At 42.1% G+C, this 26,189-nt stretch overlaps 1 long non-coding RNA gene across 1 annotated transcript; it reads right to left on the bottom strand.

The window, feature by feature from the left end:
• Positions 1-4,102: 4,102 nt before the first annotated feature.
• LOC121663322 lies at positions 4,103-24,262 on the bottom strand. The gene is made up of 3 exons (XR_006015598.1): positions 24,252-24,262; positions 23,020-23,025; positions 4,103-4,402 (listed from the first exon to the last, which is right to left on the bottom strand). It is a non-coding gene; the product is annotated as an uncharacterized LOC121663322 (long non-coding RNA).
• Positions 24,263-26,189: the final 1,927 nt, after the last annotated feature.

The raw sequence follows: 26,189 nt of genomic DNA, 5'->3' as shown, positions 1-26,189 counted from the left end.
CCCTGTGGCAGTTTAGTCCACCTCAATTGGTTCTTTTTCCCTGTGTGTGGATCTTCTCATTCAAAGGCAAAAATATTTCGGCTTTCCTCTGCCAGTGGGCAGGCCCAAAAGGCATCTTTAAGATCCACCACACTAAACCACTGATGTTGAGGTGGAATTTTACTTAAAAGAGTGTAGGGATTAGGAACCATAGGGTAGCAGGCCCGTGTTCTTTTGTTTACTTCTCTTAAATCTTACACTAATCTATAATTTCCATCAGATTTCTTTACTGGGAGAATAGGGGTATTATGAGGGGATTTACAAGGTTCTAGTGTCCCATCCTTTATTAATTCTTCTATTACTGGTTTTAAGCCTTTTCTCCCTTCTGAAGATATAGGGTACTGACGTACACGAATGGGACATTCTTCTTTTTCAATTGTGACCCTTATGGGGGTCAATATCTAGTCCACCCCTATTACCTTCCCCAGCCCAAACTTCTCTGTTAATTTTTCTTTCATCTTCTTGGCTAAGTTTTAACACTTTGGCCGTCATTCTCCCTTCTTCTGGTATGACCCCAATCCCCAGCTGGATTTGTAAATCCCTTCCTAATAAATTGCTGCCAGCCCCAGGAACTAACAAAACATCCCCTGTCCCTATTTTTGTTTCCCCTTCAATAACCACATCTTTAATGACAGGGACCTTAAATCCTTCCCCCTTTGCTCCCGTTACTTTTACCACATCATTACTTACATCACACCCTTTTGGAATATTCATCACACAAGTCCTTTCTGCCCCAGTGTCAACTATAAATTCTAATACTTCCTCTTGGGGGCCTACTTTTAAAGTTATCAAAGGCTCCAGATGGTATTTATCTCCCAAAAAATAGAGCCCATGACTTCTCTATTTTTCTTCTGTGTGTGTCTCTTGAAATATTTTCAGATCCCTCCTCAGGTGGGGGCATTCCCTTTTATAATGCCCCTCTTCCTTGCAATAGAAACAGGCATCCCTGGGTTGTTCTTGGAAACTTGATTGTGCTGAGGTTTTATTTTTCTCCCTCCCACCATTTCTGAATCTTGAACGTTTAGGAGTGTTACCTGAGGGCTTTTGATTTAGATTTTTTTGGAAGGTACTCTCTCGCATAGTGGCTATCATGATCTTTGCTTCCACTTTGGCTTTTTCTTCATCCCTCCGGACATATATTTTTTAAGCTTCCCTTACTAGGTCTTGTAATGGTTTCTCGTACCAGTCTTCTATTTTTTCCAATTTTTTCCTAATATCTGGCCAGGCATGAGTGACAAAGTTAACTCTTAGCAGGGCTTGCCCTGCTAGGGACTCTGGGTCTATCCCAGAGTATTGTTTCATATTCTTTCGGAGCCTCTCTAGCCACTCAGTCGGGGTTTCTTCCTTCCCTTGCTGCCCCTCAAAGGCCTTTCTGACATTTTGTCCTCGAGATGCCCCTTCTTTTATTCCCTTGATTATCAAATTACAATAATCTTTCATATGTCCCCTCCCAGCTTCATCATTTTGGTTCCAGTTAGGAGGTGTAATGGGCATTTTCTGATCCCCAGGTGGACCTTGTTGGTTTTCTCTTTCCCAAATTTTTATACCAGTAATTCTAATCATTTCTCTTTCTTCTTGGGAGAATATTATTTTCATTATTGATTGCATTTCTTCCCAAGTGAAAATGTTGGGACCTAGGAACTGGTCCAACTGTTCAGCTGTACCTATGGGGTCTTCTAATAATCCTTTAATTTCTTTTTTGAAATTCCTAACCTCTGTAGACGTTAGAGGAGCATTCACAAAGCCGGTTCCCCCTCCTCCCATAGGTACTTCTCTTAATGGAAATAAATGAATCTCTCGGCTTCCCTCTGTTTGTTTAGCAATGGAGGGATTGTTGGGCTGCCTCTGAGCCTTAATGGCACCTCTTGTATTCTGGTATGGTGCTCCTTCGTTAAGAAGAGGGTTTATTTGGGAAGAAAGCACGGAACTCCCCTGGGGAAGAGGGGCAGATTCAGAGTCCGGCACTGAAGCCAAATACTCCGGAGCACAGGAGGCGGGGACCGGCACTAAAGCCGGGTTTCTCAAGGCAGGAGAGGTGGGGGCTGAAGCCGGGACGTGTGACGTTCCTCTTGATTCAATTGAGGCTGCTGGGATTCCCGGGAACGGTGGGATCCCCAGCATGGGCAGGGGCAGGGCTCCCCCCCCGCTCCCTTGGGGCGGGAGAGCTGCCGGGGGAAGGACCCCCGGAGTCGGCGGAGGGATGGCTGGCGGGGGGAGCCCCGGAGCCGGGGGGAGGAGGGCAGCTGCTGATCCTGGCGGCGGGGGAAGCCCCGGAGCCAGGGGGAGGGGGGGGGCAGCTTCTGGTGCTGGAGGCGGGGGCAATACTTCTAAAGGGTCCCACCCTCTTTTCTCTTCTGTTTGCTTTTCCTCTGGGGTTTCTGATATTTTAAAGACTTTGGTTCCCAGAGGTTTTGTAATTCCTGTCCAGCAAGAAGCATATTCTCCCTCCTCAGGGTGAGATGGCTCTTTTGAATTTACAAATACATTTAGAGCCTGGCAAATCCATGCCTCATCAGACCCATATTTTGGCCAGTACACATGATCAGATCTGATTTCCTTTTTTACCCACTCTTTCATGCAGAATTGAATCATTTTTACTTTATCTTTTCCTTTTGTGGAAGGATCAGTTTCCCAGTTCGCGAGTTTGACCCCAAGGGGACTGTCTTGGGGTATCTCCTCTGGCACCCTTGAACTTATTTTACTAGGTAGTGGTCCCATTTTTCCAGGAGTTCTCTATTCCAACTTACTCAAAATACCAATTTATCCCCCCCCCCCTTTGAAATACTAATTCATTCCTTTAAAACACCAATCTTCACTGCTGTAAAATACTACCCACCCTTTCACAGTACGAAAAACAAAAAAAAATTTATTACAGCCCACCTCCCCAAAAACAAAGTTAACTTCTAATTACAGTCTTTCATTCACACATTCACTCCTTTTTAATATTTGTTCACTCACTCATTCTTGCTCACAACAGAATAATAAGGTACCTCTTTCAAGTCACTTGTTAGTATCCACCCATGGGTATGAAATAATCCTTAGGATTCTGGGTGCTCTTGGATTTCCCTCAACCCAGCACTGTTAGCATCCAACCCCAACTCCTCTTGCGGTACTTTTAGACCCTGGGTGCTCTTGGAGTTTTCCTCAACCCAGCACTGCTAGCATCCAACCCCAACTTCTCTTGGGGTACTTTTAGACCCTGGGTGCTCTTGGAGTTTTCCTCAACCCAGCATATGGGGGGGGGGGTAGCTCCCACTTTGCAACCCCTTCCCTGGGACCCCGTCCCAGTCACCCCAGGAGATTCTTTCACTCCTCTTATCTCTCGCTTCGTCTCCTCGCTGGCCGCTGTTCTCCGAACAAGACGGAACCGCAGCACTCAGAGACTGCGACACTCGCTTCGCAGATCTGGGGCAACCAGTCCGCGTCTCATTCACACACACTCATCTCCCGTAACCACCCCCTTTTTGTTTGGACAATACTTACCAGTCCTGTTGCTTTTCCAGTGTCTGTGGGATTTTTGTCGAGAGCGCTCTCTTTTATTTGCTTTATTTTTGTGTCTTTCTTGTCCTCCGGGTGTTGCCCTGCTGCCACCAAACCGCGCCAGAGGATGCCAAGCAAGGGTCCTGCCAATTTGGGCAGGGGGCGCCTTACCCTTTGCTTTTTGAATCCTCCCACGCTTTTCAGAGGCGAGGTGTAGATCCCGGGCGAGGCCCCAATTGTGAAAAACGAGGTTCACTCTCTTGTTAGAATTTAAAGAGTTTAATATAAAGACAATAAGAGACACATAAAATAAAGCAAAGGGATAACAGCCGGGTGCCTTGGCGCTCTGCCAAGAGCACGCCTGATGCCCGAGGTGAGTCCTTTTTATACCATTTTTACTGTCTGTTCTCTATTCATATTAAAACTTTTCTAGGAATTGATCTGCATGGCCACTCCTTGGGTCCGCCTTTTTAGAGCATGCGTAGTCTTCGGCCTTGTGGTTTTATTTCTTTTGATTCTTGGGGTTGGGCCTGCTAGGTAAGAGTCGATGGTAGGGTGGATCTCTTAATTCTCCAGACAGGGCTGATTGCAGCTTTGGGCCTCTTTGCCCCCCGGGCAGAGCGGTGATAGTGGCTCTTGGACCCTCCTGGCCGCCCGTTCTCCGGGCGGAGTAGCCTTTGGGCCCTGGACAAAGTGTTGATTAGCAGCTCCTTGGGCCTCATCCTCTGCTCGCTTGGAGGTTATCTTACTTGCTCACACTTGCTAACATTCTTGCTAAAACGAGAGAAAACTACATCCACACAGCAAAAAGCATTTCTAACATTATATAATATCTACTTTAATACTTTGTGAGAAGCCAATACTATAATACATGTTTATAACACTACTTATAGGAAATGATTTTTGTTATCAGAATTGGTTCAGGGAATTTGTAACTGCTTAGAGGCTTAGAAACCATCTATAGAGCGTGCTTTTCTTAAGCAGGTTACAACTTCTATATCTGCAATTTGAAAATCAAGCTTCTAATCTATGAATAGTGAGCAAACTGCTTCTGCTCCTTACCTGTTAAGATTTTCATCTTAAATAGTTGAAATGCTAAAGGCAAGCAAGTGTGTCAGGGGTAACCAGCAGAACTGGGGATCTTCATTCCTTTAAGGTAAGGATTTTTACGTCTTAATCCACTTAGTCAATTCCAAACGAATTCAAAAGGGCAGAGTTAATACCAGTAAGCTGAAAGCTAGATATGTCCTGAAACCCATATGAATGTACTCTGGGTGATAAAACTGGAATTTATGAACAACACCCCACCAAAAAAAAAATCAAAAACCCAACAAAAACCAAAAAACCAGAAAGCCAAACCAAAATAAAACACTTCCCATTTAATACTTAGTTTATCAAGAAATCTAAAGAAGGCTTTTCCAAAATCAATTCTATGTGCTAACCAGCTAGACAGTATTTAATGCAAGATATGCAAAGATGCACCTCGGAGATGACTGCTAACATAACAGAAATGAGTGATAAAACAGATTCCTTGCTGGCATGAAGAGGAAGAATCACTATACATTTTCCTTAAGAGGGAGAATCACTATATTTTCGTTAAGTACTTATATGCATAGGAAACCATCCTGTCATAACTTTTAAAGATGTCCAGCTCTGGTTGCTTGAATAGGGCTACAGTGACTACAGCACATACTTTGTTCTGAGGCCACCACCCAGATGCAGGCTGGACAGCTGCACACACCAGGTGCCTCAGCTGTCACCACCATAAAATTCATCTACTTCATGGGGAATTCCATGAGCATAATGACCTTCCAAACAGTCAGTCTTTATGCATGCACTAGAGGGGCAAAGGGAAATTTCCATCATTTCCAGGGTTGCCTGAAATCAAAAAGATAGAGTCACAATATTTTTTCTTTTTTTCTGCAATAATGAGAATGGAAAGCATTTAGATCTGTGGTTAACAGTGGGATCCATGTACCCTGCTCATAATTTCCAAAACATGGTAAGGATCAGATCTATGAAAAATGAGATGTAAAAATCTAGAAAAAGTAAAGTTAAGAGCAACAATTGTTAGCATAGGAGAGAATACATCTTAATTTCCCTGAATATTCTTAATATTCTTGAAAATTTTCTCAGATATTGTTGGACAACCATGTGAACTTGGTGGACCTCAGCCCAAAGAGTGTATTTTGACATTTGCTGAGTGACTAGAGACCAATTTGCTGTATTTCTGCATATGCCTAAGCAGCAGAGACCATCCATTCCTTTGGCACAGTCCTCCAGCACACTGTGCCAGGCAGACACAGTGCTGTATGTAATAACTGCTTTGCTCCAGTCACTGACATATCCAGCACACCCATCTTGGGACACGTGGTCATTGCACTGGCCTTGGTAGGCTCTGGTTTTCACCTACCAGGAAAATCCTAATCTATACATTTAGCATTTACAGACATTGCCTTTGCCTCCTGACAGCCACCCAGCCTGGAGCAGCACAGGTGTTGGAAACCAGCAGTTCATAGCACAACACATGACAGCAGCCACCCGACTTCAAAGTGGAAAGGATTTTGGGACAGTGGAATCCTCACAGCTCTACAGTTTCACTGTTTGAACACTTCCAGGCAAGAAAACAGCAAGCATGGTTTGAGCTGCTTCTTTTAAATAGTAAGTTGATTAAAATTGGGCTATAGACAGGTTGAGAAACTTGGAAGTCTAAAATAATTAAGGAAATTTACTTGGAATACAGAGGCTTATATTTAACAAAATATGACTGCATATGAAAGTTTTTTTATATTATTTCATTTTTTTAAACAGTAGTATTTTCCCAGAGAATATATTTTTGGGGAACTGATTGAATACAGACTCCTATGAATTAAATAATAATACTAATAAAAAAGAACTTGGTGCTTTACCTACAAACAGTTGCGGGTTTCTTGACACTGTTAAAAAGATTCACAGTATTAACCTACTGAAGTACTTCATTTGGATTTGAAAGTAATGACTAAGGTCTTCCTCAAGGCTTCTTATTTTATGACATCAGTCAAAATACTTACGTGTCTGGGGAGGAAGTGTTAATAATATGTTAATTTAAAAAACCCCAAACAATATATATACCACCGCAGCCTATTTTAAATTTTGACTTTAAAGTACTATCTTTGTGAACTAAGTCAAATCCTCATGTTCTGTGACAGTAATTTCCTTGGATGAGGGATGCCATCACTGATTTTGACCTGTCAAAATTTCTTAAGTAAAATGTAATATTTACCTTAAAAAAAATTAAAACCCACCATTTCCCTTTTCTAAACAAATATGTTTATACTTGTTCCATAAAACTTTACTATTAATAAGGTGGTGAAATAAATGTCCCTATAGAAAGAGGCATCCTGCTGTGACACACTATCTTGTTTGCCTTTCATCACTGAGAACATTAATGCAGTTCCTGCTGGAATAAAGATTTATAGTTTCTTAGATTTTTGGAAACAGTTAATTAAGGAGCTGCACCGAGTTTCAGTAAAAGGAAGCCCAGAACATTTTGCAAAATGTGAAATAAAGCTCCATATTCAACTCTTCAGTTGCAACTGGAGGAGCTAGAAAGAAGACAACAGCTGGAGAACCCTGAAAAGAAAGGAAACCCTTTTCTAGACATGGAACAATCCACATATTTTAGCATCCCAGCCTTGGCATTCCACAGTTAAATACCAGGACAAACAGAAATAAGATTGTAACAAAAGTAATTTTTTACCTCCTTGGAGCATGCACTTGGGAAGAAAAGATCCTGTTTGAAGGGAAACCTGGATCCACAATTAGCAAGGGCAAGCAAATTTGGTTCACAGTCACAAGTTATTCCTGCTTTATTTATTTTATTAGAATGTGAAAGCAAAGTGGAATTGAAGAGAGCTTCCTTAGCTTTTCAGAGGTAAGAAAAAGAGAATTTTTTTTCCCCTGAAAGGCTCAGAAGGAGCAGTTGAGCTAAAGATGAAGCTTAGGATACTTTGCAAATGTTCCCCTTGTTTATAAAGTGGTGTGTCATGTCTAGGAGGGAAGAAAGGCGGAGTTTAGAAGTTTGCTATCTTTAACCTCTTATGTCTATTAGCTATCAAGCAAAGCAAAAGATGCTAAATGGAATAAATTCCTTATTTGCCACTGTTATACTGTCACTATAAACAAATCATCCCCTGCAACTCCCCATTCCCTTGCAGACACGCTCAAATGATGCTTTACAGTTTCTTCTCTCTGGTTCTTGGCCCAGAATAATGAGATGAAAGGGGAGGTTATAAACTGAGTGGCTACTGAAGGCACTACCAGAAGGACTGGCTGTGCTCTCCCACATATCAGCATGCCAGAGAAGGATCAGTGAACGTGTAGGCTTCAGCAGGAATGTTACACTAAGAAGGGCTTTCTTTCTTTTTTTTAATGGTATTACACTGGAGTTGTCTGTCTAAAGCTGGTGGGTGGAAGCAAATACCTTGAGGACTGTTGGCCTCCTCACATTAACTTGTTAATGTCTGCTCAGAGCCCTGAGGAATTTAACTGTTTACAATAGGACCCAGTTAATGCTATAATAACCAAATAAGCTTCTGCTCCCTGACATTAACTAGGCAGAACTATATTAACAATATTGTATTTAAAAGAAGAAAAAAACCAACAGATACATTTTACAGTGTGGAAAGCTGAACAAACCTCTCCCACTTTTTTTGGTTTTTTTTCTGAATAAGAACCATAGAACTACAGAATATCCTGAACTGGAAGTGACCCAGAGGGATCATAAAAGTTCAGCTTTCATCCCTGTATAGGATACCCCCAAGAATCACAGCATGTGCCTGAGGGCAATGTCCAAACACTTCCTGAAGAAGGCAGAGTTAGTCTAGGAAAAAAACCCAAACAACAAGGACTCTGCCCTATCCTCCCCAAAAATCCTGGAGACATTATATTCTATTATTAGATGGCTTGAGTGAAATAAAAAAGAGAGGACTCTGAAGGAGATTTGGCTCTGGAAAATGGCTGAAGTCTGGAAGATGTAGGAAGAAAAGCAGGTTTTTAAAAACTGACAGCCTATCCTAAAATCTCCTGTCATAAATATCTCCAAATTAGTGAGTTTCTGTAAAAACTTGGAAGTTTTTACCATTTTAAGTTGGTGGGTTGTAAAGTCATCCTTACTGTAGACTATTCAGTTTGATTTTCAAAAGCCAGAAAAAATGATTTTCCTTTACTAATCAAACAAGAATTTTTAACTGTGGTCTCCAGCAAAGATCAATGAATGTGTTCACATAAGCCCTGGCTGAGTTCTGAGAAGTCTTGTGTGAATGATTTGGATGTGACTAGAGCTGCCTGCTTGGATCAGTCAATGCAGTTAATCAGATCTTCACATTGAATACTGTGCTATTTGTAGTATGCACAAGAAAGAAAATCCTTTGTAGCAGAGATAGAATTTGCACAGTTTTAGCTTCCGCTGATTTCTATAAAAGCCATTTACTGACTATACATAGCTTTAAAACAGAGTATAGTTGTCACACCCATTGGTCTACAATAGCAAAGCAGTTTGAGAATTGATGGAACACCAGCAGAGGACTGGAGAGCAAAACTTAGTCTGTTTTTTGGGGGGGGAATATTTTACAGTACTATGACAAATAGTACTGTTCAGAACAGTAAGAGAGCCACAGCTGTTTGCATGTGCATCAGGATGGATGATTTTAACACGCATTAAATTTTCTGGAAATGCAGAAGCATGGCCAAACCTGTAGCACAAATACATGATTACATTTTCATTCCATTTCCTTTGTTCTGCCAGAATCAGGCCACTGAACCATTTAATAAACCTGGTAAAATAAAGACGAATAATTACTGAGGCTCTTTGTTTTGAAGAAATGCAATATTGTAACTTTCTGAAAGCTATGGCCTATGAGAATGATTTCAAGATAATTGCTCATAACTGTTGTAATTTACTGCAGCCTTAGTGAATACACTTGTTTTGCTGCTCCGGGAGCATTCAGGAGACAAAACCCCACAAACTTTTCCATAGCAAGATAAGCAGAGACTAGCATTTCCAGGATTTATTTCCTACAGTATCAAAAAATGACTGTTTCTTACTGATGCCTACCAGCTTCTGTTTGCAACTTAGATCTACAAACAGTAGTTGATAAAGTCTCATAGCAACTCTGCCAAGAAAGGAAACTGCCTCTTCCATCATATAGGAAAACACAGTGATCCTTGCCCCAGAATACAACTGCAAACACACAATTTTTAAAAATGAAACTGTTAAAATATCAAATGAAATTCCAAATAATGCTATAACATTTTACAGTTAAAATTTTCACTTGGATATAATGGTTAATTAGAAAAAAATTAGAAAAATGGGTTGAGGGGGGCAGTGTTTGGTTTGGGTGTTTTTTTCCCCTTCTTTTTTGTTTTTGTATTCTTATGTTCTTGAGCACAATTGGAAAGTACCTTAGCTTTAATTGTTCCTCAAAAAAGGTACCTTAAGCTGAGCAGTGACAGTAAATTTGAACACCATCAATTCTGCTAGCCCCTACAATATATACTTGGCAAATCTGTTATGCAAATATTAATCTACTAAACCGCAGTTCCTGTGGGAATGCCACAGTGAACTGAAAGTCATCGGTTCCACTGCACTCTGGCATAACTTAAAGATTGAAACATCTGATGCTAATTTTAGTCCTACTTCTGACTTTCTGGGGTCTTGTAGGACTCAGTCAAAACACTGATGCTATTTCAGGGTAGAATTCAGCTGTGCTGTGTTTTACAGAGAGGAAAATATTTAATGCACAAGTACTGTACTCACTTGGTGAGTGGTAAACGTGTTTAACAGAAGTTAAATTGTATCCATCTCACAAACCATTTTTTTAGGCTACAGAGAACAAAACCATTTTATGGGCACCATTACAGTTCCAATACAAATGGCAGAGACAGGTGTGAGATCTCCTAACCCAACAATGGCAAACATCTACCCACATGTCATCACTCTCAAAGCAGCTGTTTTCCATAACATGAGCTATGCTTTATGAAAGTGGATATTTAGGAGGAAAAGTACAAAGCAATACTTAACTGCAAATCTGTCCTATCATTTTTGACAACGGGAGAGAATATTTTCTTGTCTCCCTCTCAACACTTTTTTTCTCTTTTCTCTTTCAAGAGCAGGGAAGAATATCATGTCAATTCTAAAGTTTTAACCAATGAGACTAAAGCCAAGTTGATACTTCTTTAATTAAAGCATTTCTTACAGGGGCCTTGAGGTGCAGGAGAAGAAAGAATACAACACAGAGATTTAATTTTATGCAAGTTCTTCTTTGAATTGCAGATATATACAATCTGCTTTAAATCACTGAAGGAAGGGAGCAACCAGTTAGGCTCCATTCCTGCATGTTAATGAATACCCTGTAGAGCAGTATGATATCCAAGAGAAGACTGACAAAATTATATTGCATTTATTATTTAGAAACATTCCACAGCACAATGTATGCAATATCACCTCAGCAGAGCAGTTAATGCCTTGGGAAGTAGAATAGCTGTATCGTAAGTATCTCAGCAAGTACTTACATAAGCAAGAAGCACAAGACTTCCTGTAAGCCTTTAAGACAGCAAGCCTGTATTTCCTTCTGAGATATTGGCTCTGGCAGAAGGTACAGGAAAAGTCCATCATAGTGTTGGGGTTTCAGTTTAGTCTTAGTTTTTTTCTGTTAAAGGAATTTTCTCCCATATGCATGTTGCTAGGGGACAAATAGCTGTACTTAAGAAAGACAAAAAGGGGGGTGGGGCGGGCCTGGCTACTCCTTTGTCTACACCTGGGTGTGGGGTCAGTTCGCTCTGAGCGTCTGGAGAGAGAAGCTCCAAAGAAAGGAGCTGCTGTTTCTTTCTTTCGGCCGTTCTTTCTTCCTGCTGGAAACAACGCCGGGACCCCAAAAGCCGTTTTCCCTGCCCTGCTGGAGACCGAGCTGTGGCTGCCCTGCCCCGCTGCTGCTTCGAGCTTTCGCTACGCTGTAGCCCTGGTCGCCCTGCCTGCCTGGGCCTCCGTGGGGTTCTCCCATCTGGATACATCTCGCCTGCCACCCGGGATTTGCGTTCGTCCCTGCCGCTCCAGCCTGCCGCTCCAGCCTGCCGTTCCCGAGAGTCCGGGACCGGCTGCCCAGGGGTTTGTGAAGCCTTTCTTCCATCCCTTCCCGGGATCCCAGGGCACCAGAGCCGCGTGTTTCCCGAGCTCGCTCCGGAGCGCCCCCTGCAGCCGCGGGGGAACCATCGCACCTGCCCTGCTCACCGGGAGCCGCCAGCGCCCCTGCCGGCTGCGAGCGGAACTGCACCCGAGGGGAAATAGCCTGACAGCCGAGAAGGCTGGCACTGGGTTTGTGTTTGCTGTTACTGCCAGAGTTGTTGTTGTTTTGTTTGACTGGTTATATACATATATATATATATATATAGTAAAGAACTGTTATTCCTCTTTCCCACATCTTTGCCTAAAGGCCCTTGATTTCAAAATATAATAACTTGGAGGGAAAAGGGGTTATATCTGCCACTTCAAGGGGGGCTTCTGCCTTCCTTAGCAGACACCTGTCTTTCAAAACCGAGACGCATAGTCCATGTACTGGACACTTTTCCCTTGTAGTTAGAACTAGGTATTGGCATGGTATTACTGAAAAATTCAGCTTTTAAAGGCAGAAGCAAACTTAACAGGATTCTGTGACATTTCTATTTGTTGGTTATATTGGGGTTTTTTTTCAAAGGCTATCTGAACAACAGATATTAAAAATAACTACTGGGGAAGTGCTATTTTGGAGGAGGTCTGAAAGGTAACCCAAAGTGTTTCAAAATAGTTATTAAATGAAACATAACATGTAAAGATGTGAAGTACTCCCGGCTTTGTTTAGCAGGTAGATGTTAACTCCAGAAAGATCTGTGTGTACTCAACTACTAAGAAAACATCCCAAATATCTGTGGGAAAGTGACTCTCTCAGGTCAGGACTCCCTGTCCTCCTCCAAATCAGGCTGCAGAACAAATTTCACTTGCAATGTAACACCTTTTTCAGGATGGGCACAATCAAAGACTCTCATTGCAAAATGCCCTTTTTAGAGCCCTTGTTTGTACAACACACAGGAACAGATTTTGGGCAGGATCATTTATCCCACCCTCAGCTCCCTGGTGCCATAGCTGGACTGCTCCTAATAACGGAGACTATCCTACAGCACTCTGGGATCTGCAAGGCAGACCTGCTTAGCGCACTGTAAATCTTTTTACCTCGACTGCTTTGTAATGAGAAGATAATACTCATTACCGTGCACATGCAGGACTTAGAGTTTATTCGAGTGCTGTTTGTAGTTCTGGCTGTATCAGAAACTCTACTGATCTAATGGAAAAACTTGTCCCATGCCAGATTCTACGTGCCTTTTCTTCCCCCAGATCTTATACAACATAGGATCAGTTAGTCAGGAGATCTGTTCTTGTGCCACTGAGGTGGAAATGGCTGTTACGGCAAAAGTAAAAATATATGCCATTCCCAGGGAGAAATACAGAAAAAACATTTTGCTATTTCCTCTTCTAAACAGAGATTTAGGTTTACCTGTTTATTTTTTTTTTGTACAGAGATAGAATAATTTAAGAAACCACAGAAATAAAACCATGTTGAATGCAAGAGGCTAAAGCTTTTCAGCTTACAGTAAATTCTCGGTTCTGAAGCTTCTAGAGAAGCATGTTTAATTAAATTTCATGAAGCCACACTACACCTTGCTGATATCTGCTTATTCAGATTCAAACACTTGTGGAATATGTATAGTTTAATCTAGAGAACGAATCTCATTTGTTTAAAACAAACTGATTCAGAGAGGTCATAATAAATGTCTACCATAATAAACATTATCATAATAAATCACAACAAGTCATAAGTAAGAAAACTTAACAAATTGATAAAGGTTTAAAGTAATATTCTGTGCCTACTGATCTCCCAGAGCACCTTAAAGGTAATTTTTCCTTAATTATTTCATGTACCAGAAGCCAAATATATGTGTGTAGACAATGTGAGAGAGAACCTCAGTGATGCCTGAAACATGGTCATTAATCCATTTCTACTATGCAGCTGATGAAATAAAAGTTAATTCCTAGAGATCACAGTCTTCAAGTGCAGAGGTTACAGAGATGATAAAAGCTGAATGTGGAGTCCTTAAAAGTTTGTGGTCTTATCTGATATAAATGCAATTGAACTAAAGCCAATTAAATGGGACCTATCAGTTTACACTAGATGAAAATCTGAAATGCTGGACCTCTGGATCTCAGATGTTCAAATGTAATAACTCTATATCCTATTTGTTTCTGGTAATTAAAGAATTGATATAAAGAACACATTGCTAACAAAGGTTTCTGTATGCCATTTTTGGCACCACTCTTGTCAGACCAAAATGTGGGTTTTTTGTGGTGTTGTGGGGTTTGGGTTTTAACTTTTGTTTTTTGTTGGGTTTTTTTTGGTTGGTTTTGTTGGGTTTTTTTTGTTGTTGTTTTTTTTACCTCCACAAAACCAGATGCAGATGTGATATTTGATCTCAAACAGAGAAAGGCAAACTCCTTTTGGACTCCATTCAGTTTTCTTCTCCATTACCCAAATATGCACTGGAAATTCAACAGCAGTTCCACTCGGTCGCTGTTGTCCCCAGGGACAGCAAGAAACGACTCAGGTCCAGGATCAGGTTCAAAGGCCAGAAATGGCTATATTTAATTATATAATTCAGCTTACATAGCTTTGTTTGCAAGGGTGGCATAAAACCATTGGATGCTTGACCATCCACCTCCCAGAGGGATTGGCTGAATGGCATAACACCCATTTCCAAAATATTTTTCCCAGTGAACTCAAACAATATCCACAGTATTTCCACAACAGCCTGCACCTGCAAAGTAGTTTACAAAATAGCAAACCGTTTCTCAGCTAAAGCATGAGAAAAGAAAACTTCACAAAATGCTTCAGCAGCTGGAAAATCCTCTGCTCCTGCTCTTTAGCATCCACAGTTCCCCCTTTTTATCTGAGACCAAAAAGGTCGCGTTTGTAATCCTCTGCGGGATCCCTTGCAGCAAGGAGAACAAACACAGCATAAGGGGTCTGTTTGGTAGTGGCCAGTTACGAAACGGAATCTAAATCAATACCAATTTAAAACAGGCAGAGAGATCCTCCAGCAGTGCTAAAGGAAATGCATCAAGTGAACCCAGCTTCATATCAACTATTACAGTTCTACATCAGCTTAATTCTACATAGCCTTAAGGGCTTACATTACTTACTGACTCTAGATAAATAGCCTTAAGGGCTCTAACATTCTGCATAACATTCTGACTCCATAACATAAGGAACTTGAAATTCAGTCTCTGAAATTCAGTCTCTGCCTGTAGAAGGACCAGGCTGATGGTCTTGGTCAGCACCAGAAGACTCATTTGATGAATGATCTGCATTCTGGTCACACTTGAAGCTGCTTTGGAGGTTGCCTGTTCTGCTTCTGGTGCTGCAGGCCAGAGTGAATGCAACTTGCAAGTAGCCATCATACCCCAGTATCTGTGGGAATACATACCCACGCCCCCAAGCAATAGCTCATACAGGCCTTCCCACTTCTCAGTGAGTAGGTCCTGCACCCAGACCTTCGCTCGAGGCAGGTGCATCTCGCCTGCAGACTGCAATGAGAGAAAATAATTCAAGATAACAGAATTATTTGAATTTGGTAGCACTGTAAAATGATTATTTGCCCGCATCTTCTGAGAGACATAGGCAAAGCCAGTATCAGTTTTCACAGAAGCGTGCACGCCCAAGATCACAAAAGCAGTTTCCAATGGGCAATGACATCACGACCTTTCTCTTCAGTATGAGCAGATGCCCACAATAACTGAGGAGAAAGTGCGAATAAACTTTTTTGCAATGCCTTAGCTTATGCAATTTTGTCAGGCTGAGGAGCTACCCATGCAGGGTTAGCCAGCATGTCAGCCCTAGCATTACCTTCTGTTATGAAACCTGGCAATTTGGTGTAGCTTCGGGTATGCAAAATGAATGCACCCGAGCTTGAGTATTAATCAGTGACCAAATTCAAAGCTACCTGAGATCCACTTGATAAACCTGTCAAGCAGAAACAGCCTATTGAACCTCCTGCAGCACTCATCGTGCTTCAGGAGTCAATTTCCAAGGTGAATTCAACTCGGGGTCCCCTTTTAAAATTAAAAGTGGGAAGAGCTGTGCCATGGTTAGCCCTAGACAAGGACGTAACCAATTAATGATACCCAGCAATGCCTGAGCATCACTCAAAGTCTTAACAGAATTTGAGAATTGCACCTCCTTATGTTGCATCCTAATCCAGAATTTTGACTCCTAAGTATTTCCAAGGAGATGTATCTGCATCCTGTGCTCTGTCCTCTCCCGCAAGAACCACAAAATCATCAGCTTGGAGGAGGCTTTTGATGAAGCTCAGATATCTTTCCTTGGAACTCTGGAAGCACTGAAAAACCACGAAGCTGCACTGGATAAAGCCACAGCAAACCTGGTGAAACAGGAGGAGGGACTAAAGACTGAAGAGAGCCTGGGGAGGGGACAGCTGGAGAGTCTATCCAAGGAGATGTATCTATTAGCGCAGTAAATATTACCGTATCCCGCAGCCGTACGGAGGAGGAAAGAATCCAGCAGGCAGAAATTGTGCAGCAAGACTGATTTATTTAATTATTTTACAAACTCTTTTAGAGACTTTTTTCTTCATAGTCTAATTGGACAAAGGATCAGCCACCCCTTGGGGGTGATTGGCTAAAAACCTAAAACATCCATTGTCAAAATATTTTTCTACTGTACTATAAACAAAATTCTCCAAGGTCACAGATGTTCATGGTTTATAAACTCTGTGAATATCTTCTGTGAGAGAGAAAAGTATCCCATGGGCTTAGAAAAAAGCAAGAGAAATTCTTGCTAACAGCATTTTTGTATCCACATGTATCTGCAGCTAAAGAAGAAAAAATTGAGAGAGGTCACGAGTGTCCTGAATGTGGGAAAATATCAGACCAGCTCCACTCTCCTCATACACCAGCGGAGTCATACAGAGGAGAAAGATCTCAGTGACTACAAAGAAACAACTTTCTCAGATTCAGATAGGGATGCATACTCACAGGAGAGATCCTGAAAGATCTCAGTGACTAGGAGGAAACAACTTTCTTGGATTCAGATAGGGATGAATACTCACAAAAGGGAACCTTTTAAACATGTCTGGAGTCTGAGACGACTGTTGCTACGGCGTGCACATCCACGCTGGCTGATCCCTGGGTCCCGACTCTAAGTTGGTTGAGTAGGCCTGTCCCAGAGGAGCTATGCCCTGAGGAAATATTTGACTCCCCTTTGTGTTCCTGTTCATGTTCCCCAAACGTATCAGAGGTCAACCATTGGCATGATAGATAGACCGGCAGTAGTCTGAAAAATGACCTGGCCTACCACATCTTTTGGATTGAACAACTTGCCTGTTCTCCTTGTTTCTCCTCTTTTGTTTAAGCTGTTTCTGTGTGCTGTCAACCTTAGGACTCTTTTGTCCACCAGAATTTAACTAAAGAGGTCTTAGAACTGCAGCCAGAGCAGACCTATGCTCCACAGATCCCACCTTAGCACAGGCTTCAACATTCTGTGCAAGTGTGGGTTCCCCTGGCAAGGCATCAATAATCCTTCTGCACTCATCATTAGCATTATCTCTTGCTAGCTGTCTGCACAACAGCTGCCTCACGGCCTCATCCTCAACTTGCTTCTCAAGGGCCACAGCAATCTTTTCCACAAAAGACAAAAAGTGCTCTTTTGGCCCCTGAGATATTTTCACATATTGTGTTTTAGGAGCAGCCATGTCTATGCCCTTTAATAAGGCTCCCATACCAATCCTCTGAGCCTGTTCAAGGATCTGAGGATGCCAGGCAGCTTGGGCATCAGGGTCCCATAGTTATTGAGTCCCATGAGAGCATCTGCAGGAACTCTACATCTGGGATCAGTTTGAGGCAACTACATATTCTCAGCTGCAGCCTTCTCAGCCATCCTTCTCCAGTCAGCTTCAAAAACTTGATATTGTACAGGTTGAAATAACACCTGACCTAAATGCTTAATATCAAATGGAGAAAGCAGATCAGTATTCAGTACTCTAATAATCTGCATGACCTCAGGAGAACCCAATCCATACTGAGCAACCTTAGTTTGCAGATCCTGTACCACTTTCCAGGCAAAGATTCCATGCTTGTCAGGCTGGCCTGAATTAGGAAGAGCCTTTTGTACAGAAAAGCTTGGAGTTTACACTCTGTATCACTATCAGCTTGGTCCCTCGTTAGATCACTTTGACCTGCCTGATTCTGAGGTAAGGTAGCAACCTGTTCAGGTCCCCTTTCCTCTTCAGGCATCCCAACTCTTTCTAGTAAATCCCAATCCCCAGCTTCCAATGCCCACCTTTTAAGCTCCTCCCAGGACTGTTTTGAATATTTTGGGCGAACAATCACCGTGCATTCTGGAAGGGTCCGAGGGCGGTTGCGAGCTGGCCGAGTTCCGGATTGCTGGCGCCTGAGTGCCTTCACAGCCTCCCGTAGCGAAGTAAGCGTTTCCGTAGCAACGCTGCTCGCATCGTCAGACGGAGGTGTGTCCGATCTCCCGGGAGGCTGACAGGACGCAGGCGCCGGGCCAGCGGGCGGTGCGGCGGCGGGGGCTGGAGCGGGGGGAGCCATAGGCGGTGGCGCAGAGGGCAGCGATGTACTCGCTGGCGGCCGTGCAGCTTGGGATGCTGCTGCTTAGGGTAGCACGGCTGTCCCTGCAGGCGCTGTCATCTGCGCAGCCGCCGGCGCTATGCTCAGTGCCCCCGCCGGGGCCGGCTGCACCGATGCCGGCGCAGGTCCAACAACAACAGCCTGTCGCACCAGCTCTGGGAGCGCTGCAAACTGCTGCATTGCTTTACGCAAAACGACGAGAAGCTGCTGCATTAAAGCGTCCATTACCGATGACTGTAGGACCTGCGGCTGCGCTGGGAACAACCCGGCTATCGGAGCATGCGCATGAGAACAAAGCGCTACGGGTCCCGATGAGGGACCGAGAGGTACTGGAAGCATGGCTGCAGGAGACCATGGCATCACACCCACTCCCGGGAGAGGCACGGGCGGACCCTGCGGCGCCAGTACAGCTGGTTGCTGAGCAGCAGGCCACGGTACCGGGGTCGGCTGCTGAGCCACCGGCGCCGGGGCCGCCCGCGGAGCGGCAGCCGGCACCGGATCCGTCCACAGAGTGACAGCTGGCGCTGTGGCCGTCTGCAAAGCGGCAGGCTGTGGTGCAGCGGCCGGCGCCAGATCCAGCCGCAAAGCGGCAGGCACCGGGACAGAAGCCGCCACAATACCCCCCGCCTCATCCGGTTATGGCAAAGGCGGGGCCATGTGGGAACGGGGGACGCCAGTACAGCACTCGAAATAGGTAGCTGTGGCACGGAGGCAGAAAGTACTGTGTTTCCTTGTGAGGCTTTATGTCCCATCCTTTTCAGCTGAGGGTCCCGTCCCAGCAGCCCGGGGCAGGGGGGAGATGCGTTCCCTCCAAATCCGGCCACGGTTGCAGTACCCGTTGGGTCACCAGACCGTCTTAAGTCCAGTTGCGGTTGTAGTACACGATGCGGCGTCACCAGATGTCGCTGTTGTCCCCAGGGACAGCAAGAAACGACTCAGGTCCAGGATCAGGTTCAAAGGCCAGAAATGGCTATATCTAATTATATAATTCAGCTTACATAGCTTTGTTTGCAAGGGTGGCATAAAACCATTGGATGCTTGACCATCCACCTCCCAGAGGGATTGGCTGAATGGCATAACACCCATTTCCAAAATATTTTTCCCAGTGAACTCAAAACAATATCCACAGTATTTCCACAACAGCCTGCACTTGCAAAGTAGTTTACAAAATAGCAAACCGTTTCTCAGCTAAAGCATGAGAAAAGAAAACTTCACAAAATGCTTCAGCAGCTGGAAAATCCTCTGCTCCTGCTCTTTAGCATCCACACCACTCTTGCAAGTAGTGACAAATAACATCTGCAATGGGAGTGGCAGGGAAAATAAGACAGACAGAATGTAATTACTTGCATTGGAATCTGGCCAATACATTCAAATTAGCAACAGGATGATGAAAAAAATCTTGTAACAAAATCTGAAGTCAAGTAACACCTGGAGTGCTCTTTTTGCTAAGCAAATACAGTATCAAAAGCTGGAGGATGGCAGCAGCAGCCAGAAACTTAACAAGATTGATCCTAACACCAGGTGGATGCCTTGTGTAGGATACACTCAGCATGTCTGCCTGAAGGACCACCTCTAGCAAACCACCTCTAGCTCTTTCTCAAGCATGAAGGGAATTAAAATCAGCTTCTGGATAAAAGCACTAGAACACATTGGCATGTGGCTGGTGACCTCTGGCTCCAGGAAGTGTAGAAAAAGAAGTTGGAAAAATTGTCATCAAGGATATAATAATTTGAGCAAGTTTTTCTTGATGTGTTAGGTTTCATTACACTTTCCAGAAGAGATGAAATAACCACAGAAACTGGTTCTGACTTTATTCACTGTGATTAAATGAAATAACAGTTATTTTTTTAACATTTCATCTGTAGATTAGCTCTGCTGAATCAAAAAGTAAGAAAACAGATCCGATGCTCTGAAAATGAAACACTGCACAGGAGAACTGCTGCTATAACATAAAACCCCCATCTGTACCTGTGCTGCTTAAAGAGGAGCTGGGCTTAGTGGCATAATGGTCTCTAACTGTTCAAATTAATTAGAATTTGATTCTAGAATCAGCTTACTATCTCCCCTTTTTCTACTCCCCCTCCACTGTAAAACAAACAAACAAAAGATGTTTCTGTTATGGAGGAGTAATGAAGCTGGAAGGACAGTGAGTAAATCAAGGCTTGACACTGAAGGATGAAGTCTGTTTCCCATCCCTCGTTCAGACTCTGGTTATAGAAAGCTGGAAGATGCAGATTGGCTCCTACTGAATTTTCCAAGGTGGCCTTTTCTCCTGCCTGCAGCTCCTTTCTGTACAAGGAAGATAAGAAGTCTTGTTTTCTGGGGAAAGCAAAAGATAAAAATAACTGGTGTCAGTAGCTGATGTGTACAAATGTTACGTTCTCTTTAGATAATGCTTGTATGAATCCAGAAAATGAACATGGAAAAAATCTAAACTTGGGCTTGGATTTACTAGGAGGCAAAAGCACGAGGCTCCTAATGGTTATTGAATCAAAAATACAGTAAACCCAAAAGGTTTATAATAACATTACCTGGCAGATTTCATCATGATACATTATTAGGGCTAAGGAAATGCTCACTCTCTAAGGAAATCATCACTGCTGTGATGCAGTATGGAGCACCCTCTTGTTGGAACACTGGTTAAATCTCAGTTGGTTTAATAACAAAGGTAACATGGCTGGTGATAGTTTGAAGATCCCGTTATCCACAATATTTTGTGGGGATGGATTTGGCTGAAGGAGAGAAGCAGAGTCAGTAAGAGAAGTCCCAAAATCTGAATCTGGTGCTTTTGACAGAGTGCTGGGCAGCTCTGCAATGCCACAGCAAAGTAGGAGGAGAAAAGTAAAGGACACAGGCACAAAAATGACAAATAAAACTGCTGAACTAGGAATTCGAGGAAGAGCCACAATTACAATTTTTAAAATAATCTCTGTTCAAGTAATTTCTGTGAAATTATGGCTTGAGAGATACTGTGTTATATAATATAGTTGCACTCTAAGTGTGTCTGTTAGCTAAGCTTATTGCTTGTATTTTGTTTACCCACATCTAGATTTCAAACCATCTAGCTCCCTTAATTTCAAACAGTAATTTTTTAATTCTCTAACCTGTAGGCAAGCCAACATCAGAACAGTCAAACAGTTATGGATCATGCTCTCCTGGTTCTCAGAGAAGCAAGAAAAAATGCAGTAAAACTTTGAAGTGGCTTTGAATATCAGAAGCATCTTTAGAAACCCCTGAAGTCCAGATTATTTCTGAGTTATACAAACCTAAAGCAATAGCAAGGATGAGAAGAACGGAACAGGCTTAAAAACAGCCTCAAAGATTAGTGCTGCTCAGAGGTTACAGGCAGCATGAAACATCCCACCAGAAAGGTGTGCAAGGAACAGTTTAATGAGGATGTTTCTGATTTACAGTCAGTAGGATAAGAAAAACATTGTTCTGCCATCCTGATGAGACAGCCTGAGTACACCCCAAAGAAATACTCAACACATTTCCTTCTGAGTCAATAGTACTGATAACCCAGCAAACTGGCTTCAAATCATCACAGTCCATATGTTTTCTAATGCCTGGTCATATACAATGTCACTGCTGTTACAACGTCCATTGAACCCTTTCTTTTCCTGACCCAGGGCCAATAGGTGCAGCCAGGTTCCCAGTGCAAATGGAGTGCAAGTGTGCGATGATGTCCAGCAAGGCAGACAGGCTCCACAAACAGGGAAGCAAGAGCTGCATGCCAGCTACCTAATTGTGGAGTTAGTCCTTGCTGGGAAGCCAGCTGCCTTCCCAGCCTTCCAGATGGAAATGAGAATGTAAAAGATAGTAGACAATGAAGGGTACATGAAAATCAACTTAAATAAACACTACTTGCACTAGAATTGTGATCTCTTCTGACTGACCTTTTTTATGAAAAGCACTTCAGGGTTTTCCTTTTTCTGCATGAGGTAAAAAAGTTGAGTATAGAAGAAGGTGATGAAGCAAAAAGTACATTGGAGCAGTTGTCTTTAATCTGCAAGTGTACAATCATATAGCAGCTATGAGGGAAAAGTTCAGAGGTTCCTTTTGAATTATTACAGTTTGCACTTTTACATGAATCTTTTCAAAGTTCTTCCATTTTACAAGCTGAAATAAATGCTTGTATTTTCTTCTCTCTCTGTGTAGCAGGGCATACACCCCTCTCCTCACCATAGGTGGCCGGTGCTGATAGGAGAGATAACCCAGGCAGGCAAGGCTCAGCAGGTATCATCTCCTGGTGCCAAAAGGTCTACAAGCCTAACCAAGAATCAACACCTTGGTATGGAGAACAGATGTGGGAAGTGATAAAAGAAAAAACATAGGTGACCAAAAGGTCTGCTTTACATTATATCAGAAGCACATACCATTATCACAGAAGCAGAAGTCTCCTACACACACCCTGAGAACTTGCAAGGGACTTCTTCCCGGAGTCTGGACTCAGGTTCCATGGTTACTTTCCTGGGAATTGAGGGAAAGGATTTTGATGTGTGCTCCACCACAACTGGATGGTAATTGGATCCTAATCTATACTATTTCTTTGCTAGCTGTAAATTTAATGGTACCTTTAACCCCATGTGTAATACTAGTTGTCTCTTTTTGTCCTTATCCCTGTGTAGTAATAGTCTGTTTTAAGTCTTACATCTGTTAGTTTTGTGTCTATTAAATAAATAATTCGTTCTATAATAGACTGAATCAGCCATTATTAAAGAACTTGCAAATGAGAGTGGTTCTTGGGGTGCTGGCCACCTCAATAAAACTACTGCCTGCTGCCAGAGGCCTGGGCAAAAGGCAGGGACTTACTTAACCTCCAGATCTAATTCATAACACTCTTTTCATGCAGACAGTGATGCCAAGACTTCCTCCTAGTCTTAATCAATGAGAACAAAAGATAGCGGCTCTTTGGAGCCCCAGAAGAGGGTAGGTAATTTCTGACTCACACTACACTTAGATAATGCCTGAGATAAGACAAACAATTATCTGAACAAGCTTCCCTATACAGAATATTAGCAGAGCATCAAGGGTTGAGTTCCAGCTGGCTCACTGATGTCAGTACTATAATATTTATTTCACTGTGGCATATTTATCCTTAATTACATAATAAACCATTTTCAACAGTGTCACATGAATGTAAAAGTAACCCACACACCCCAGTTGCTAGTACGTGGTTATGGCCATTAAGCTACAGCTGAAAATGTCTGCAAAAATCTGATAAGGTCATTGCTGGATTACAAATCACTGCAATTTCAGTCCACCCAAGTCATTAGACAATCCTCCCAAAATTCTGTATTTGATCTCTGTCACCAGAGAGTTCAGAAAGAAACATACATATTTCTGTATGAAAATCAGTGCCCAAATAGGATAAGGATGAATTCAGGTAATATCACATAGTAAGTTTAGATTTACATAAAGAAAGATACGAGTTTTATTACACAGAACAAAGGGGAGAACAGATAGGATCGAAACAAATCAGAATGTGAAAAAGTAGAAATGGTGGGAATTCTCACCTGTCTCTTTCAAATATTTTGCAGAGATGCAACATGAGTTTTTAGGTCTTACAGATATTTTCCTCCACAAGAAACAGCCCCACCAGATTTTACTGCCAGTAAGGGTATCTAGCTGTATACTCCCATATTTGTGCCACTATCCATATGAAAGAGTCAACTGATTTCAAGCAGAACAATGATCAGGTAATGTATATTACAGAATCAAACCTAAATCCCTTTACTATTAATTCAGCAAGTTAAGTAATTCAATGCTCAATATTGGAAAAGAAAAGTGTATTTTCCAGACTTTCTAAACCTACAAAGTGCAATGCACAAACAGCAAACAGAGATATAAGAAAAAGATCAGATTCAGAGAAGAATATTTGAAAATTACTCTTGTATAAGGAAAAAAAATGTAGCAAACCTAGGAAGACTACTTGATTACTAAAGCAAAATTTGTCCAGCTTTATCAATCAGCACATTAGGAATTGTCTGTACTGATCATCTACTGCTCAGTGAACTCCTGGACTATTATAGGTGATAGGAAGGATAGAGGAATCCTGGATTTCTCTCCAGCATATGTTTTAAAATAACACAGGATGTTGATAAACACAGAATGCTGTAATTCTACATTCCTACTTACCTCCTTAGGTGGTATTTTCATAAAATCCTAGTTAGACAGCAACTGCCTTCCAAAACATAACAGAGAGAGTCAAAGGCCATTCTAAAGATAATCAAGTCTTTCATACTACTGTCCATGGATTTCCTTCCTGTCAGGAACCCACCCTCTAAGTACTATTTGTCTTTAGTGTAATGGTAGACATCACTTTTAAATTGTCTAGTGATGCAAAATTTAACTGTTAGCCCAGGAAAACCAGAATGAAATTTGCAGAATCATGCATTAAATCTTCTTGTGGATTTTCTTAAGAAATTAAGCCCAGGTTCCTTGAAATATGCAATAAGTAGATCAAACGAGTTTTCTTACTACCTGCCTGTTGCTGACTTATGGGTCCTTTCCACAGAGATTTCTGCCAGGAAAATGAGCCTTTACCCAGGTTCACAACTGATGGAAACTAATCTGAATGTGCTTCACAGTTGGTGTGAAGTAGTGGAGCCCAGGTGACCTCACTCTAATTTGAGAGCTTCTACCACTACAGATTTGCATTTAGAAATTACTCATCAAGTCAAATTCCAAATACTTTCATATCCTCTCCAATCACAGAGACCATAAGGAATGTGTGTTCTTTGGCCTTTCGAATGTAATTAGTCAGAAAAATACTCCAGCTAAATGAATCTCTCTTGCCATCTTTTATATTTTCTAGTTCTGCTTTACAATGCTTTCCCCTCTACTTTATGTTCCAGAATTCACCTTCTTCTGTTACTATAACTGAATTTAAAGAAATGATTTTAACATTTGATGAAGTAACTATTAAAATAAAGTTCTCTTTTTCCTTTTGATAGATAGTTGTGTACATAATTCAGTATCTTTAAGTATCAGGCATATAGTGATGACCTTGTCCTTTACTCATAAGCAGGGATCTGGCCCTCTTTGTGTAAACATCCCAAACCCAAGCACATAAGTAAAGCAAGCCAGTGTTTGTTAAAGTGCTTTCTAAACAAATACAGAATTTGCTCCAAATAGCAGCAGACTGAAAGAATGGGAATAGTTAAATTTTCAGGATGCCTAGTAAACGACAAAAGATTAAACTGGCTGTCTGGTTGCTAAATTAATTGGTAGGATATCATTGACGAGTAGATGCCAAGCCCAAGTCCCCAGAGATTCTTGGACCTTTAAATTCCTACAAATGCCTTCTGGAAGGTGTTTAGAACTCAGTCTGTATTGCAGGAGTCAGCCTCCTCACTTGTCAGCATACATGCAGCTGGCAGCTGTCCCTGCATAACCTTAGAGCCTTGAGTTCACTTTTCCTTCTTATTCCCTCTGTGGTTATTCAGAACACCCTTTATTTCCGTTAGCATTATGGGAGTTCCTTTATTTTTCCCTCCTCAAACTGGTATTTATCAGGAAACCATTTCTGGCATCGAACACCTACACAGCATCCTTTCCTTCTGTTTTTATCATATCAATGACCTTAGAATGTCTCCTGTAGTTTTTTCACGTGACGCTGCTGTAGCTACATGCCAGATATCTCCAGGTATAACAGATGGTGGAGGAACTGTCTGTATTTTCAGTCCAGAGTCAATCTTTTCAACAGGTTATGACAGTTTATGGAAGTATTAATCTTTCTTTATGCTTTTTCTGCCTATTCTTTATTATTTTAAAAACAAAGACTTTGCAGCAAGTGAGGGCAGTTGGAACAAGGAAGATGTTTGGGGTGGTTCAGGGTTAATCACAGTTTTGACATGTGGGTAGATGTGAAGTAGCTCATATTACTAGGACTGGGAAGATCTATTTCTTCACACAACTTTGTAAAAGTATAATTTAAAGT

Source organism: Corvus kubaryi, unplaced genomic scaffold (assembly GCF_017639235.1).
Source record: "Corvus kubaryi isolate FWS band 111438036 unplaced genomic scaffold, C.kubaryi_AGA036_p1.0 37270, whole genome shotgun sequence".
NCBI classification, from domain to species: Eukaryota; Metazoa; Chordata; class Aves; order Passeriformes; family Corvidae; genus Corvus; species Corvus kubaryi.
This window is presented reverse-complemented; position numbering and strand designations above follow the sequence as displayed.